Source organism: Notamacropus eugenii, chromosome 3 (assembly GCF_028372415.1).
Source record: "Notamacropus eugenii isolate mMacEug1 chromosome 3, mMacEug1.pri_v2, whole genome shotgun sequence".
NCBI lineage: Eukaryota > Metazoa > Chordata > Mammalia > Diprotodontia > Macropodidae > Notamacropus > Notamacropus eugenii.
In genome coordinates this window covers 434392791-434410355 of record NC_092874.1, presented here as the reverse complement: position 1 = coordinate 434410355, position 17565 = coordinate 434392791, and the positions used below count along the sequence as shown (strand labels likewise).

The 17565-nt window shown below is 39.1% G+C and overlaps 1 pseudogene; it reads right to left on the bottom strand.

The window, feature by feature from the left end:
• Nucleotides 1-830: 830 nt before the first annotated feature.
• Nucleotides 831-2818, bottom strand: LOC140531753 (heat shock cognate 71 kDa protein-like; annotated as a pseudogene).
• Between the last annotated feature and the right edge of the window lie 14747 nt (nucleotides 2819-17565).

Here is a 17565-nt window from a genome sequence, read left to right as displayed (position 1 = left end):
AGGATCTTCACCAATAAAAATCTTTATACAATCAAAGGAACATAGAAACAACAACTGATTGACTAACACGTGCAAATATGAGAAACTCTTTTCATCAGTCTTGGGCTCTGACTTGGCTTTCTGGTGAGCATAACCTAGGTCCTTAGTTTGCCACAGTTGGGACTTTATGCAATTTTGTATAAAGATAGTTGAGAGAAGCGGGACCCCTCTTTTTCTGATTTCAGGGAATTGTACCTGATTGCTCTCTCCCTCCAAACCTGGAAAGTCCCTCATATTCCCCCAATTAAAAATCAGATTACCTAATGTTATATCGAGATTAATGTTTTCTTTTAATTAAGTGGTCTTATTTGATCAATTGTTTTCAGTGTATAAAAATCTGTCTCCCCTTGTATTTGAGGTCTAGCCCTAAGCTAAGAAAGAGATTTTTAGGCAATTTTTAGACGGTTGACATGCATTGTTTATTGTTTATTACATTGATAAGCTTTGAAGCTCAAACCTTTGTTTCCTCAGTCATTTCATCTTTTACACACCACAGGTAGAAGGGAAAGAAAATACATTTCTGTTAATTTTTTAAAAACAATTGAAAGATGAGAGAGAGAGAGAGAGAGAGAGAGAGAGAGAGAGAGTGCTCCAGAGGTGGAATGTTGCAAGCTCTTTCAGATAAGGTCACTGGGTTATTAGTTTTACTTAATTGTTTACTTTGTGATGAGTAGCTTCTAAAGGAGCATGGTTAATCTTTAAAAGTTTGTAATGTAAAAACAAATCCTATGAGTAAATTTTTTTTATGGTGCCAATTTTAAATAATTTTTTTTCTCCAGGACAAGAATTGCATTTCCACTTGTTTACAGTACTGATAAAGTGCACTGTTGTTCACTTCCCTCCCCTCTGCACACATTCAAGTATTCAGAATGCCCAGATTTACACAGTAGCTTAAATGTGACTTTTAAACTGCTACTGTCTTGGCTACAAATTTTGAGTCCTTCAATTTTTGGAAAAGCTGTGTGGAATGCTCTTTCTTCTCTTGTTTAGTCCACCTCTTCAATGGTGGGTCCAGAAGAAGCACCTCCAGATGGGGCTGCTCCACTCCCTGGGAATCCACCAGGCATGCCTCCTGGCATGCCCCCTGCACTCTGGTACAGCTTGGTAATGATGGGGTTGCAGACCTTCTCCAACTCTTTCCGCTGATGTTCAAATTCTTCCTTCTCAGCAGTCTGGTTCTTATCCAGCCAGTTGATTATTTCATTTCATTTGTCAAGGATCTTCTGTTTGTCTTCATCACCAATTTTGCCTTGCAATTTTTCATCCTCCACTGTAGCCTTCATGTTGAAAGCATAAGATTCAAGAGAATTCTTGGAAGACACCTTGTCTCTCTGCTTCTCATCCTCGGCCTCCTGGACCATACGCTCAATGTCTTCCTTGCTTAGACATCCTTTATCATTGGTGATGGTGATCTTGTTCTCCTTGCCAGGTTGTTATCCTTTGTCTTTGCCCTCTCACCTTCATAAACCTGAATAAGCACACCAGGTTGGTTGTCCGAATAGGAGGTAAATGTCTGTGTATGCTTGGTGGGGATGGTGGTATTACATTTGATCAGAACAGTCATAACTCCACCAGCAGTTTCAATTCCAAGGGAAAGAGGAGTAACATCCAACAGCAACAAGTCCTGCACATTCTCAGATTTATCTCCAGACAAAATGGCAGCCTGGACAGCTGAACCATAAGCAACAGCCTCATTAGGACTGATACTCTTGTTGAGCTCCTTACCATTGAAGAAGTCTTGCAAAAGCTTCTAGAGTTTCAGAATTCGAGTGGACCCACCCACCAGGACGATGTCGTGAATCTGTGATTTATCTAGCTTGACATCTCTTAAGGCCTTTTCCACAGTGTCCAGTGTGCCACAAAAGAGATCATTCAACTCTTCAAAACAGGCTCGAGTGATTGATGTGTAGAAGTCAATACCTTCATAGAGGGAGTCAATCTCAGTACTGGCCTGGGTACTAGAAGAGAGGGTGCGTTTTGCACATTCACAAGTGGTGCGAAGACAGCGAACAGCCCTCTTGTTCTCCTTCTTGTGCTTTTGCTTGAACTCTGCAATGAAATGGTTCACCATTCGGTTGTCAAAGTCCTCCCCACCCAAGTGGGTGTCCCCAGCTGTGGACTTGACCTCAAAGATGCCATCTTCAATGGTAAGAATGGAGACATCAAAAGTACCACCTCCAAGGTCAAAGATCAACACATTTCTCTTGGCACCAACCTTTTTGTCCAAACAATAAGCAATAGCAGCAGCAGTTGGGTCATTGATGATTCGGAGCACGTTGAGACCAGCGATGGTTCCAGCATCTTTAGTGGCCTGACTTTGGGAATTGTTGAAATAGGCTGGTACTGTGACCACAGCATTTGTGACGGTCTTCCCAAGGTAAGCTTCAGCAATTTCTTTCATTTTGGTCAAGACCATAGAAGACACTTCTTCTGGATAGAAACTTTTGGTCTCCCCTTTGTACTCCACTTGGACCTTAGGCCTGCCTGAGTCATTCACCACTGTAAAAGGCCAGTGCTTCATGTCTGACTGTACAACTGCATCATCAAATCTGTGACCAATCAAATGTTTGGCATCAAAAACTGTGTTGGTGGGGTTCATTGCAACTTGATTCTTTGCAGCGTCATCGATTAAACATTCTGTGTCTGTGAAGGTGACATAGCTGGGGATGGTCCTGTTTCCTTGGTCATTAGCAATGATCTCCACTTTCCTATGTTGGAAGACTCCCACAGAGGAGAAAGTGGTGCCAAGATCAATGCCAACTGTGGGTACCTTCGACATGGTTGCTGGGGAATCGGGGGTCATAGCTGACCACTGTGGAGAAAGAAGGGCTGCTGCTGCGCTGAGTGTAAAATTTTTTTAAAACATCAAACTTGCAACAGATTTTTCCCATTACCTGTTTCTCTTCTAACTTTAAACATTAAATTTGTTAGTGTAAAATTTTTAAAACTTTATATAACTAAAATTATATATTTTATCTTCTACAAAATTTCTACCACTTATTTAGTAATTAACTCTTCCCCTATTCATAGATCTGGAAGGTAATTCTACTTTGCTCCTCTAATTTGCTTATTATACCATTTATGAGTAAGTCATATACCCATTTTGAGTTTATCTTAGCATATAGCTTGAGATTCTGGTTTATAGCTAATTTCTTCCAGAATGCTTTCCACTTTTCTCAGTTTTTGCCAAATAGTGAGTCTTATTCTAGTAATCTGGCTGTCTTGGTTTATCAAATATGATACTATTGTACCAAGACTTGCCCCTCCCTTCAAAGGACTCTGGGGCTTCTCCATAACTCTACTGAAACCCCAATTCTCTTATAACAGGGATCTGGGACTGCCTTCTGTGTTGGACTCTGCATGGTTCCCCTCTCTGTTACTGGGTTCAGTAACCTGTCCTGAGCTGGAATGTACCTATGTCTTCCATCTTTTCACAGGGGTTCCTAGTCACTCCCTGTTTTAGACTTGCCTGGGTCCTTTCCACCTTGATGCTGGGTTTGGGTCCTTCCTGTAGTTGAACTTTAAAAAAAAAACAACCTTGTTTTTTGTTCTTCTTCTGTAACAATTAGATTCATTTGAACATAACATCTCTTCAAGCAATCATCTTATATTAGCAGAAAGAGCATTGCTTTAAGGTCAGAGGAACCAAGTTCACATTCTTCCGTTGTGTGACATTGGACATGTTGCTTAACCTCCCTATTGTCATCATTATCATCCCTTTCATTGCCAGTATCTATCCATAGTGCCACCTAGGTCGGTACCTGCTTCCTCCACTTCCTTCTCCCCCACTCACTTCTTGGTCCATTACAGTCAGGCTGCCAGTGCTGTCTCTCAATTGAAATTACTTTCTCTAAGATTGCCAATGATTTCTCAACTGGCCCTCAAACTAAAGGCTTTTTTCAGTGCTCATTCTCCTTGTCCTTTCTGCCCCTTTGACACTTTTCTATTCTTCTCCTCAATACTCTCTCCTCCCTTTTTTGCTCTCTATTCTTTCTTGGTTATCATACCTTACCCAAAACTATATGATTGGCCTCATCGCTGATGTATAAATGTTTTTTTTCTAGTCAGCCAATGGGTCTGCTCCTCTCTGAATGTGGCATTTTGGGTCACATGATGTAGTTTGGGGCAAGTCTTGGTACAGTAGTATAGTATTTGATAAACCAAGAGAACCATATTACTTGGTTCTCCTGTGTGACTATTTCTTATTAATAGCCTTTACTGTATCATCTTCTGTCCTGGGTCCTCCTCTTTTCTCCTGCTCATCTGCTCTAACTGGTTTAAGTATCATCTCTATGAAGATGCCTTGCAATTTTTATAGTTTAGTCTTAAACTCTCACCTTAAGCTCAGTTCCACATAAGAAATTGTCTTCTGGGTATGGCTTCTTGGATGTCTCAAAGGCATTTCAAAATCAACCTGCCTTAAATGTACCTCATTATCTTTCTCTGAAAATCCTCCACTATCCCCCTCTTTACTATGCTTCCCTACAAGTCCACTGTTTCCCATTTGACCAAGTTCATAATCCAGAATCAATCTTTAACTGTTCCTTCTCCTTCTCCTTCACCTTTCCCATCCCCATATCCAATCAGTTGCACTGTGAATAAAGAATCAGCCCTGGAGTCAAGAGGATATGAGTTCAAATCTGACCATAGATACTTGACATTTAGTAGCTGTGTGACCCTGGGCAAGTCACCTAACCTTGATTGCCTAACAAAAACCAAGAAAAAAAAGAAAGTCCTTTGAAATCTGGCTGCTTCCTACTTTCCCAGTCTTCTTACTTTTACTCCCCTCTTTAATACTCCAGGATCCAATTACATTGGCCTCCTCACTCTTGATACTATATCTCCCAACTCAGCATTTTCACTGGCTACCATCAATGCCTGGAATGCTCTTCCTCCTTATCGTCACCTTCTGGCTTCCCTTCCTTTCTTCATGTCTCTGTGAAAAATCTCACCTTCTGCAAGAAACCTTTCTAGATCGGCCTCAACGCTAGACTATTCCCTAGGAGATTACCTCTAATTTGCCTTATATAAATCTTGTATGTACTTAATTGTTTGTAGATTGTCTCCCCTATTAGAATGTGAGCACCTGGAGAGCAAGACTACGTTGTCTCATTTCTTTGTATCCTCAGCATTGCTTGACACGTAGTAGGTTCTTAATAAATGCTTATTGACTGACTAGGATAAAATGCAAATTCATCAGACTGACTTTTAAGGTACCCTATTATCTTGCCCCTGTTTGTCTTTGCAATTGTAACTTCTCTCTTCTTAATGTCTTTATGTAATTTTTACCTGTAGACTGTTCTAATAGAATATAAACTCATTGAGGGCAGGAGCCATCGTAATTTTTGTCATAGTGCTCCCAGATTTATCGCTGTGTCTTGGACTTAAAAGTTTCTTTAAAAATGTTAGCTCAAGTGCATTAAATTAAATACTGAATCTCTCTCCTGGTTCTCTCCGCTGACCCCTGTTCAGTTATGTCTGATTCTTCACGACCCCACTTGGGGTTTTCTTGACAAAGATACTGGAGTCCTTTGCCATTTCCTTCTCCAGTTCATTTGACAGATGAGGAAATTGAGGCAAACTAGGGTAAGTGACTTGCCCAGAGTCACACTAGTAAGTGTCTGAGGTCAGATGTGAACTCAAGAAAATGAGTTTTCCTGACTCCTTGTCTGGTATTCTAGCCACTGTGCAATCTTGCTGCCTGACCCCTTAAGACAGTTTTAAGTCATAAAATCTCCACTGATTTTGCTAACGCTTTTAACCTATATATTGAATTCAGTGTTTTACAGCTTACCCAGGCTTTAATTTGCATATCAAAGGTTCCCACCTGTTCTGACTTTTCTAGAAATTTATCTAGATTTTTGTTTCTGGTTTATACATCAAAGACCAGAGCAACTTTGTCCTTTTTCTGTCAAAATGCTTGGAAATGTGGAAAGTCAAAAGTTATGTCATCTTATTTCAATCTCTAATTTAGCTATTAGGATATTCAGGAATACAGTCAAGTTTTAATTTGACTTTCAATAAGCCATCTTCATTTTTTTTTTAGCTCCCAAGCAATGAGTTTTTTCTCCTGACAGGTACACAAAATAAAACTAGATCATTAGAGAAACCCACCTCCTTAGCCTATCTTTTGCTCATGTTCAAATTAATTTTCAGGATAAGCCAGTCGGGATCTTAGGAATTTCTAGCCCCAAATCAGACAGTTTTCTCTGAGAAAACTATGATCTCAACTTCAGATATAAGAAACAAAAAGAAAAAAAAAACTGAATCTTAGTCTAGAGACACTTTGCTTACTTATTTTTTTAATCTGAACTGGTGGCTTTAACTGAAGGGCTGGTAGTCTTCTTTTTTCAAGGAGAAGTTTTATAGTCATTATACTCTAACAGATGATATGTATAAAGAGCCGGCCATAGAATTGGGAAGACATAAGGGTAAATCTTGACCATGATAGGTATGACACTAGGCAGGTTGCCCTAGGCAACTTCCTTTAAGATTTAAAGTTGGAGGATAGGTACTGATCAGCATTGGGAGAGGGAATTTTCTCACAGGGAGTTCCTTAAGCCCATGAAATCCCTGGTTCAGACTGAAAACTAAACAACGACAGTAAAATGCTCCAACACATTAGAATTTATGTGAATTAATTATAATTGATTAATTAGGACTAATTAATGAACACATATAGAATTAAGATGGCCAACAAGCATGCCTGAAAACCTGAAGCTCAGGAATAATGAATGCCCAGAAGATAAAATTTTATTCTGCATTTATTCCAAGACAAGCCCAATAGAGACCAATGACCCAAGATGTCACATTCAGAGAGGAGCAGGCCCACTGGCTGAGTAGGGAAAAAAAACATTTATACATCAGTGATGAGTCCAATCATATAGTTTTGAGGGAATGTGGACCCACAAAATCTATTGAACCCAGGGTAGCTATGTGTAAGGTGGGGGGGGGGGGGGACATCCTAAGAGCTACAACTCTCTTTTCTTATTTTGGGTGAGTAATGCAGGGCAATATGAATGTCAGTTCCTTAATAAATGACGCTTTTCTTCCTAGAGGCATCCAAAATCCTCTCTTTGATCATGAAACTCTAGTGTAGTATGACAATGTCTGAATGAATTAAAACTGACATTTCTCCCTGTGGCCACCAGATGGATTCCATTGAACTATATATCAGTACCCTCTGTTTTACAGATAAAGAAACTGAAGCAAGGAGAGATGAAAGAGTAAGGTTACATATTGAGCTCCTATTGGAATTGAGCAGCAAGGTGTCATAGGGGTTAGAGCACCAGGCTTGGAGTTAAGAAGACCCGAGTTCAAATGTGAGCTTAGACTCTTACTAGCTAAGTGGCCTTGGGAAAGTCACTTAACCCTGTTTACCTTAGTTTCCTTTTCTGTAAAATGAGCTGTAGAAGGAAATGGCAAAACCAGTCCAGTATTTCTGCCAAGAAAACCCCAAATGAGGTCATAACAAGTCAGACATGACTGAACAACAAGAAAAAAAGCAGAAACTACGGTTTCTGATGTCCAGTTTGGTGAGCTCAGACCTCAAAAGCAAGAAAATTTTGATTTTAAAATGTCAATATCCCAGGGATTTCTGATTTCGTTGCCATAAGAATGACTAGTTCAGGAACTCCCTCCATCAGTGTAACTTGCAACCCATCTATAACTTAAAGTCTCAGAGGATGAGATGATGAGGTTCTTCTTTTCCATAATCACATGGAAAGTAAGTATCAGAGATAAGATTGGGACCCAGGTTGTCCTGACTCCCCAGCCAGCATTCTATCCATTGTTTCAAGCAGTCCCTCTTGTTGTAATGTACTACAGGGAAGTTTTCTTATACAGTTTTAGAAAAATGGTCGTTGGCTTTGGTCATACTTTGGATTTTCTGGGGAATGTGATGATTTGAATGCTCTCTTTGGGCTCTGTTCTCTAGTTCCACCATCTTTGCTTAAAAAGCTTTAAAACTCCTTTCCAGCCGACTGACTCTTGGATCTTATTTTTCTAATTGTTCTCCCATAATAGCCAGTCTATCTTCCAGCATAATGATTTTATTACTTATTTACCAAGGCCATGCTTTTCTTGAACATTTCCTCTTTATTTCTCCTTGTCATTGTTTTTGTCATCATTTTGTCATGTTCTATTTTTACTAATGACAGGAGCTCTCATTACAGAAGTCAGGCCATTCTTTATGAACAGCAGTTTCTCTTTTACATTCTTTTAAATGTTTAATATCTAATTTGATCCATCATGCTAGATGCAACTGCACCGAGGGGCTGTTGCTGCACTTAATTGGTTAGTTCCTTTTTCCTTCCAATACCTTCCCTTGGAAATTTTTTCATCTGTATTTGTTCATTGTGTTGGAAGACTTTTTCTTTTGTCTCCTACTTGCTGGATTTTTGTCCTTTTCTTTCCCTTGTCTGAGAACCTGCTTGCTTTTGCGACTCCGGGCTCACTGAACTGGGTTTGAGGGGCTCTAAATGTAGCTCTAGTATGAACTTTTTAAAATTTAAATTAATGGAATGAAACAAACATTTCCATTACCTGAGTATAATTTTTAAAAACATGATTGCTGCAAATCTATTATGTGTAACTTACTATTATCCCTTTTAAATGTATAATAAAGTTCTCATGTAAATTTCTTTTTTTTCCTTCCCTCCCCATCTCCACTCTAGAGATGGCTACCATTAGACACAAATATGTATACATATAATATGTGCGTATAAAATCATTCTGTGCGGTCTTCTACTTGTCAGTTCTATATCTGGATGCAGATAGTATTTTACTTCATATGTCCTTTGTAGTTAATTTGGGTATTTATAATAGTCAAAATGACTTACTTGCTCAAAGTTTTCTTAAAACCATATTGCTGTTACTGCATACAACATGTACTAGGAACTTAGTGTATGATATTATCAGTTCAGCTCCCTGTGCCTCAGTTTCTTTATCTGTAAAACAGAGCGCACTAATATCTTACCCTACTTTCTCACAAGCACCTTGAGAGAACCTGAGAGACCATTACCAAAAGTGACTCTCAAAAGTGATTTCTTAGGAAATGTGCAAAGCAAACAAGGCTAACTGAGAGGCTTTGTCTTTTATCTAGGAACTTAAGGCAGCAATGACACTAGGTAGATTTGTATATGGGCCACTAGGTGCTGCCATAGTGCATAGGGTGCTGGGCCTAGAGGCAGGAAGACTCATCTTCATGAGTTCAAATCCAGCTTCAGACATTTACTTGCTGAATGAATTTGGCCAGGTCACTTGACTCTATTTGCCTCAGATTACTCACCTGTAAAATGAGTTAAAGAAGGAAATGACAAATCACTCCACTGTTTTCCAAGAAACCCCCTCCCAAGAAAAGGGGATCACAAAGAATCAGACATGACTGAACAACAGCTAAGCAACAACAGGTCTATACATTAGCTTAGTCTTTGGAGTTCACCTTCAGGCTATGTCAATTTAGAGTGACTTCTTTGAACTGAAACTCAAAAAATGTATTATAAGAGAAAAGTAGGTGGCATAATTGATAAGAGTTCTGGACCTGGAGTCAGGAAGGAATGTATTCAAATCCAGCCATAGGCACCTACTAGCTGGGTGATCTTAGGCAAGTCATTTAACCTCTACCTGCCTCAGTTTTCTCAACTGAAAAATGAGAATAGCACCTACCTCCCAGGGTTATTTGAGGATCAAATCTGGTATTATTTGCAAAGTGTTTTATAAATCTAAAAGTGCTACGTAAATACTAGCTGTTATTATTATTACTGTTAATGGCATGGTTAGTAAAGGAAATAGTGATCACAGTAAGACCACATGACTTCAATAAGATAAAGTAATGCCAGATAAATTTAGTTTACTTAGATGTATTTGACAAAGTTTCATACTCCCTTTGTGAACAAGACAAAGGGATGGGGACAAACAATGGTACAATTATCTGCATTGAAGGAATTGAGGGGATTGGAGCAGCGACTGGTGGTGGGAATTGAGTGAATCCCATTGACTCCATCTTGTGACTCCATTCTGGAGTTAGCTTAGTTCCCCTTCTATTCAGTTTTGGGTCTAGTCCAATTTCTGTCCTGTAAGAAAAGTTTGTTCAATTGTGGGAATGGGGAGAAAACTTTATTGCATGGTTTGAACCTCGCCCTGTGTGTCTGGGAAGCTCAACTACCTCTCCCTGTTGCTAAGAGACCCTTAACTAAGGCCCTAGGTTATGCTGACCAGAAACCCTGTCAGATCCAAAGATTGATGCAAGGAGTTTTCTCACAATTATGCATCTCAAGCAACCCATATGTCTTATCTGAAAACTAGCCCTGTACTGCCCAATCAGTTATCCTTTCCATGTTTCTTTGATTGTATGCAGACATTTGGGGGAGGAGTGGGACCCTGTTTGTATGATTTCTGGGAATTGTACCTGTTCACTACACCCTTTCTTTGGAAAGTCTCTAATCTTTCCTCCAATTAGAAATCAGATTACATAATGTTATATACTGGGTGTTTTCTTTTAATCAAGTGGTCTTATTTGATTGTTTTTCATGTATAAAAGTCTGTCTCCCTCTGTATTCAGAGTCCAGCCCTAAGCTGAAGAAGGGCTTGCTCCTGATTGGGTAGGCAACTGGCATGCATTGCTTAGTAAATCAATATGCTTGGAAGCTATAACCTTTGTTTTCTTAGTCATTTCATCTTTCACCTGCCACAGCATCCCAAACCAATTGAATGGCTGAATCCAAAGAATAATAATGAATGGTTTGGTGTCCTCTTAGGAAGAAGTCTCTATAGGAGCATTATGGAATTCTTTGCTCTATCTTGGGCTATTTAGCATTTTTATTAGGTACTTGGATAAATGCATGGCCGATATGAGGTAAATTGTGCATATATCACAAAATTAGTCAGGATAGCTATCAAATTGGATGTTAGAGCCAGGATCTCAAAATGTATGGTTGTTAGGCCAAATCTATTTGGATGAAATTAAATAGAAATGTATACAAAGTCTTACAGTTGGGTTCAAAACATTAACTTCACAATCACAAGGAGGAGCTCTGGTGCTATATATTTTATTTGAAAAGACTTGCAGGTGTTAGCCAGTTATAAACTTGGTATGTATCAACAGTACACTCTGGGAGCCACAAAATCTAAGATGATTTTAAGCTGCATTCAAAGTCTATCAATAAGGGGATGCTATGCCTTGTTCAGACAATATTTAAAGCATTATGTTTCTGTTCTAGGCACCACATTCTTGAAAAGAGTACTATTAAGTTGTAGATTATCCATAGGATGATGAAAAGCCTTGAGTCCATGCCATTCCCCAGGTAGGCTAGATAGCCCATCCCATTTGAGTAATATTGAACACTACCAAACATGGAACCAGTTAGAGAATTTGGAGAGCTGGGACTTGGTTTAACAAAATGGGGAAAACCCTCTTTGGAAGCTGATTGTGAGTCATATTTTTGACTTATAAACTCAGTGACAAATGGATTTTCCCAAGACATGAAGACCTAGCAGTAAGGAAAGGTGATTTGGAAAATGCTAATTAGGGTTGAAAGACTTTCTTCCTTGAAGATTTTATCAGCTAGGGATATTACATTTTTTTCCTCAGAAAACTTTGTTTAGAAGCAAATACTATAGTCAAAAGAGTGTAGGGTTTGAAGTCAAGGGGTCTGGGTTTAAATCCCAGGTGTGCCTCTTATAGTCTATGTGATGTTGGATAAATTATTTACTGACTATGGGCCTCAGTGTCCTCATGTGTAAAATCAATGTTGTTTTAGATGGTTTCAGGTTCTTCAGGCTCGAAAATGATGTTTATATGAAAGCAATAGCTGACATTTTCACTGAGTTTTAGGGTTCGCAAAGTACTTTACAAATATTACTTCATCCTAGCATGTTTACAGATCCTAACACTTTTTTTCTTTACAATTTTACATCCTAACACTTTACAGATGAGAAAACTGAAGCTCAGTTCAGTGAAGTGATTTATGTATACATGCCCAGCTATGAAGTATGAGAGGTGGGATTTGAACTCGGATCTCTTCTGACTCCATATCCAGCCCTCTTTACAGCTATACTTTGCTGTACCAGTCATTCAGCATTGGCTTTGGATGAGATAATATCTGTGGTTTCTTTCAGAGTGAAGTCTAAGGCACCCCCCATTTTCTGATGGATTTCAACAAAGAAAACAACCAACCTAGACTGGCTAAATGCCTCCAACCCCCTTTAATAAAACATAAATTATGGTGTTTCCAAGGAAATGCTGCCTGATCTTTTGGTGAGATTGGTGAGATTGCTCTCTACTTTGTTTCTTTAGAAACATACAGTATACATGTTGACATATGCATAAACATATCATAAACACCCTCTTCTGATCCCTTGTTTAGGCAATACACAATCCTGAGTTCATATGTTTGAAGACCTGTTTCTATATCCTGATCTCACCTCCCTTTCTGAATTCTGAATTCCTCTCCTCCTTCCTAGTTTCTCAGGCATATAGTGCCTTCATCCCCTTTCCTTCTCCACCCTGCTCCCCCACCCCAACACATTCTTCAGGTACCTAGGAGTCAGATGGTTCCATCTCAGGCTCTCTACACTCTATCAACAAGGCTTCTGAACTCTTAACTCATCTATTTCATTCCAGGTCCTTGATACAAAATATCATCTCACTATTTCATTCTCTACTCCCTCTAAAACATAATCAAAGCTCTGAATCTCCTCACTCTGCTCACTTGGAGTTTTCTGTATGAATTACTCCATCAGCTTGTTTTCCTAAAGGTGTGTGACTACTAGCCACACCCCCCAATAGATACCTGTCCCTGCGTCATGGGCACACTTGCTAATACCAATTATTCCCTGATAGAATGTTAAGCACAATCAGGAACAAATTTGGGGCACAGGATCATCCTGTAGCACTGAACTTTCTCCTCTATGTGAGGATAATCCTGGGGGGAGGAAGAAAGTTTTTTCTCCCAGCATCTAGATCTTCTCTGCTTCTCTCCTCTTCCACTTCCTGCATGTCAGAAGGGACCTTAAGGAACTTTTTACAGCAAGAGAAATCCAGAGGGCTCTACCTATTGGAAGGGCATTTAGTATTTTTGTTGGTGACAGACTTATGTCCTGGAAGCAATTCTGAGTAGTGAAAAGAATACTGTCCTGGGTGTCAGAAGACCTGAGTTTAAATCTCAATGCTGCACCTTACTCCTTGAGTGGTCTTGGGGCTTTGTTTCCCCTCTCTGGGATGAATTTTCTTGGGAAACAAGAGGATTGGCCAAATTGATCTCTGAGGCCCCTTCCATCTCTAAATCCTAATATTAAGTTTTCAACCTGCTTTTAAAAAGCAGATGGAATCTTATTTCCATGCAAATAGGAAGGTGTTTAAAAGGTGGTGGCGCCTTGGCAACTGGATAGACAGCTAGTGGTATGACTAATGTTTGGGGGTTTGGAAGGAGCCCAAACACACTTGTGGAAATACAAAGAAGGCCTGATACCATGTTATTAGTGCATGGAGTTTACTAAGAACTTCTGGAAAGATGGTAGAGTAAGAGCATATAGGTGACTCCCTCCTCCCTGTTCTCACTAAATCCACTAAACAAGAGAAATATCCAAAGCAAAAAGATGGGGAAGGAGGTGCTCAAAAGATATAGCTTTCAAAACCTAGGGAAGCAGACTTCAAGCTTCAGTGGAGGTCAAACTTCCAAGAGCTGAAACCTTTTCCTAAACCCCTCCATTCTCTCCTCCATAGTGGAAGATCACTTCCTTCTAACTGAACTTGTCAGTAATATCTGGAGACAGAAATGAGCATGAATGAGTTATCACTAAGGTCTTTCTCATTCCTGGAGTAGCCTTGTGGATACGAACAAGAAGAAGAGGAGACAAGGACTCATCTGGCAGTTTAGCTTCATCAGGATTTGAATCAGATGGCACAAATGCCATGTAGGAACTGAGCTGTTTGAAACTTACTTCCCATCCCCTCAGAGCAAGGTATACTGGACTGAAACCTTGGTGCAAATCTAGTTTACCAGAATTTCAGCAAAACATTTGATGTAATCTGTGTTATTAGAGAGATGTAGGTGCACTTAGGTAGATTCAGAATTGATCGAATGCCCAAAACCAAAGATAAGTTCTTGTTGACTTGGTACAAAGTCTCTAGAGGAATTCCCCTATCACCTATATTGGCTCTATACAATTTAATATTCTTGATTTTTTGTGAAGTGATTGGGGTTAAGTGACTTACCCAGGGTCACATAGATAGTGTCAAGTATCTGAGGCCAGATTGGAACTCAGATCCTCCTGACTCCAGGGGCAGTGCTCTATCCTCCGTACCACTTAGCTGCACCTATTTAACATTCTTATAAATGATTTGGATAAAAAGATAGATCTCATGCTTATCAATTCACAGGTGACAAAAAGTTAGGAGGTTAGCTAACACGTCACATGTGAGAGGCAGGATCCAAAAATTTCAGCAGGCTAGAACACTTGACTAAATCTAATAAGATGAAAGGGAATAGGTACAAATGTAGTTTGGACAACATGGTACAGTGAGTGAGTGGAGAAACTGGAGTCAGAAGACCAGGTTCCTGGTCGAACTCTGTCACTAACTATCTACGACCCAGGATAAATCACTTATGTTCTCTGGGTTTCATTTTACTCACAAGTAAAATGAAGGAATTTTATTAAATGATTTCTTTCAAGGCCTAAGTCTATGATTCTATGATCTTACACTTGGATTCAAATAATCAAATGTGATGAGTACAAGATTAGGAAGATGTATAATCAGTAGATGAGCAGAAAAATACCTTTTAGTTTTAGTAGAATATAAGCTAAATATGGTTCAATATAGAAGACAAAAAAGCTAATGTACTTTTGGAGGATGTTAAGAGAGGCAAACTTTTTGGGACTTGGTGATAAGGCCACATATTGAGAATTGTGTTCATTGCATCGAGTCACAGTTTAGGAAGGACATTGAAAAGCCAAAAATTCTCCAGAGGAGGGCATCCAGTATGGTGAAATGCTGTGAGATCATGGTATAGGAAAACTGGTTAGAGAGGGTAGGGATGCTTAGGCAGAAAATAAGATAACTGAGGGAAGACCAGATGACTGTCTTCAAGTATTTATAAGGTTGTAATATGAAAGAGAGATTAGACTTGTTCTGCTTGGTCCCAATGGGCAGAACAGGGAAATAGAAGTTGATGAGAGGCACATTTTAGTTTGATATAAGCAGAGGTGTCCTGGTAAATGTTTAACAACCATATGCATCAACACATTTTTAAATTTCTTCTGCATTATTAATACTTGAAGTCAAGACAATGAACAAGATAACAAACCAAGCCTTGATTTGCACCATTTGCTAAGGTATACATGAATGTCCACATGGAAAATTTAACAGTCTGGGCTATTGGAGCTGGTTCCATCATGCCCTTGTGGATGAGGAGAACTTTCTAATGAGTGGGAGCTATACAAAGGCTTTCTGTGGTAGTGGGATTGCCCTCATTAGAGATCAGTAAAGAAAGGCCTAAGGTCCATTTACCCAGTATGATGGAGAAGGGGTTCTTGATTAGGTGTCTGGAACTTTTTGGAACTAGACATTTTGTGATCCTCTAATCTCTTTTATTCATTCATTCACTCAATAAATCAAGAAGCATTTTGCTAAGCACCTACTATTTGCTATACTGGTTATACAAAAACAATAGTGAATCAGTCTCTGTCTTCAAAAATTTATTCTCTAATGAGAGAGACAATATCGACATATGTAAGGATATACCAAAATTCTAGAGGTCAGATACAAAGTGATCTGGGCAATGGGGAGGGCACCAGAAACTCTGTGGACCAGCCAAGGCTTTATGAAGAAGTTGATGCTTGAACTGAGTCTCGAAGAAAACCAGGGATGACAAAAAGCAGAAGTGATGAGAGACCACATTTCAGTCAAGGGTAAAAGCCAGTGAAAAGCTAGAGAACTGGCAACAGCAAGAAGATGAGTTTGGCTAGACCATGGAGTGCATCGAGGAGAGTAATGTGTAATAAGGAAGGGAAGGTAGGAAGTGATTAGGCTATGGAGCTTGAAATACCAGAGCACTTTATATTAGATCCTAAAAGCTCTGATGAAATTCTATAAATCATTCAAGGCTCAAATCAAATACTATAACATCTTCCCTTACTGCCTCCTTCTACAGCAGGAGATATGAACCTTTTTTTGTGTCATGCAACCCTTTGACAGTCTATGAACAACTTCTCAGAATGATGTTTTTTGTTAATTTGTTTATTTTCATTTTTCTACAATCATTTCCATAAGTGTAAGATTTTTCTCCCCCTTCTTCCCCTGTCTCTCCTCGAGATGGCATAAAATCTTATATGGGTTCTACATGTACGTTCTTATTGAACACATTTTCATGTTATTCATGCTGCATAGAAGAATTGAAACGAATGGGAGAAACCATGAGAAAAACTCAAACAAAACAAAACATAACACAAGAGAAAATATCCTACTTCAGTTTGCATCCCAATTCCATAGTTCTTTCTCTGGATGTGGATGGCATTTTGCCTCAAGAGTCCTTTGGGAATGTTTTAGGTCCTTGCATTGCTGTGAAGGGAAACAATTTTTCTACCAGAAATATTCCTCACACACTGTGGTTGTTACTGTGTACAATGATCTCCTGGTTGTGCTTCCTTCACTCAGCATCAGTTCATATAAGTCCTTCTAGGCCTCTCTGAAGTCTTCCTGTTCATCATTTCTATACCACAATAGTATTCCATTACATTCATGTACCACAGCTTGTTCAGTCATTTCCCAATTGATGGGCATCCCCTTGATTTCCAGTTCTTGGCCACTACAAGGAGAGCTGCTATAAATATTTTTGTACATGTGGGACCCTTTCCCATTTTTATGATTTCTTTGGGATACAGCTATAGAAGTGATGTTGCTAGGTCAAAGGGTATGCACATTTTTGTAGCCCTTTGGGCATAGTTCCAAATTACTCTCCAGAAAAGCTGGATTAGCTTGCAGCTCCACCAACAATGAATTAGTGTTCCAACTCTCCCACATCTTCTCCAATATTTATCATCTTCCTGTTTTATCATGTTAGTCAAGGTAGGTTTTGTGTGGTACCTCAGAGTTGTTTTGATTTGCATCTTTCTAATCAATAGTGATTTAGAGAATTTTTTTGTATGACTATACAAAACTTTAATTTCTTCCTCCGAAAACTGCCTGTTTGACCATGTATCAATTGGGGAATGACTGGTATTTTTACACATTTGACTCAGTCCTCTATATATTTTACAGATGAGGCCTTTATCACAGACACTAGTTGCAAAAATTCTTTCCCAGTTTTCTGCTTCCCTCCTAATCTTGGTTACTTTGGGTTTTTTGGTGCAAAATCTTTACAATTTAATGTAATCAAAATTATCCATTTTGTACTTCATAATGTTCTCTATCTCTCATTTGGTGATAAATTTCTCCAATCTCCATTAGTATGACAAATAGACTATTCCTTGATCCACTAATTTGTTTGTAGTAACAGTCTTTATACTTAGATCATATATCCATTTGGA